Raw genomic sequence first — 1,693 nt, forward strand, 5'->3', positions numbered from 1 at the left:
TGTCTGGCTCTAGATTAGTGATCACATCATCATGATTATCTGTGTCATGAAGATCTTTTTGGACAGTTCTTCCGTGTGTTCCAGCCACCTCTTCTTAACATCTTCTGCTTCTGTTAGGTCCATACCATTTCTGTCCTTTATCGAGCCCATCCTGCATGAAATGTTCCCTTGCTATCTCTAATTTTCTTGAGGAGATCTCTAGTCTTTCCCATTCTGTTGTTGTCCTCTATTTCTTTGCATTGATCGCTGAGGAAGGCTTTCTTATCTCTTCTTGCTATTCTTTGGAACTCTGCATTCAGATGCCTATATCTTTCCTTTTCTCCTTTGCTTTTCGCCTTCTTCTTTTCACAGCTATTTGTAAGACCTCCCCAGACAGCCATTTTGCTTTTTTGCATTTCTTTTCCATGGGGATGGTCTTGATCCCTGTCTCCTGTACAACGTCATGAACCTCATTCCATAGTTCATCAGGCACTCTATCTATCAGATCTAGTCCCTTAAATCTATTTCTCACTTCCACTGCATAATCGCAAGGGATTTGATTGAGGTCATACCTGGATGCTCTAGCGGTTTTTCCTACTTTCTTCAATTTAAGTCTGAATTTGGCAATAAGGAGTTCATGATCTGAGCCACAGTCAGCTCCTGGTCTTGTTTTTGTTGACTGTATAGAGCTTCTCCATCTTTGACTGCATAGAATATAATCAATCTGATTTCGATGTTGAGCATCTGGTGATGTCCATGTGTAGAGTCTTCTCTTGTGTTGTTGGAAGAGGGTGTTTGCTATGATCAGTGCGTTCTCTTGGCAAAACTTTAGCCTTTGCCCTGCTTCATTCCATATTCCAAGGCCAAATTTGCCTGTTACTCCAGGTGTTTCTTGACTTCCTACTTTTGCATTCCAGTCCCCTATAATGAAAAGGACATCTTTTTTGGGTGTTAGCTCTAAAAAGTATTGTAGGTCTTCATAAAATCGTTGAACTTCAGCTTATGCAAAGTCTAACTACATTATGGTAAGAAGTCAAAACATTGTTCCTTGGTGACATAAGCCATTCTGAGGCTTGGGGATGTTGTGGCTGCAGACAGCTGTGAGGTTGCCTTACATGGGCTCTAAGGGCAGCATTGTCCATCCAGTAACAATGGCTGTGACTAAGTCAGCTGAACTCAAGAACAGTCTTCTTCAAATGTGCCTTTTTCACCTACAGAGATTTTTCTCACCTGTTAAAATTAATTTTGTTAGTTCTTACCAAAATGAGGATCATTTTTAATGCACATCTGTTTGCTGACCTGTTCTTTCTGTTTGTTTTTTGTCTGTGCCAGGTCTTATTTTAAGCATGTGGGATCTAGTTTCCTGACCAGGGATCGAACCTGGGCCTCCTACAATGCGTGCAGAGTCCTACTCACTGAACCAACCCTCCACCTAAAATTAGCATCTTGAGTTGAAGTTATCATGCTGGCAGGACTCTCTGGCTCCGCCGATCACCTAGATTCTCTTCAACTCTTGTGCATTTTCAGGAATCCCTAGGCTCAGCATTCATTCTGGAAATTTACAGGGTTGTCTACAATGTGGAAACAAGAATCAGACACTATTCCTACCTCAAATTGCTTTCAGTTGATTGAGGAGCAGGTAAGCAAAAAAAAAAAAAAAAATCCTATGCCCTGTCTGTACTCCCACTAGCCTGGACCCCAGTACATGAAATCA

The sequence above is a fragment of the Capra hircus genome, unplaced genomic scaffold (genome assembly GCF_001704415.2).
Source record: "Capra hircus breed San Clemente unplaced genomic scaffold, ASM170441v1, whole genome shotgun sequence".
Taxonomy (NCBI): domain Eukaryota; kingdom Metazoa; phylum Chordata; class Mammalia; order Artiodactyla; family Bovidae; genus Capra; species Capra hircus.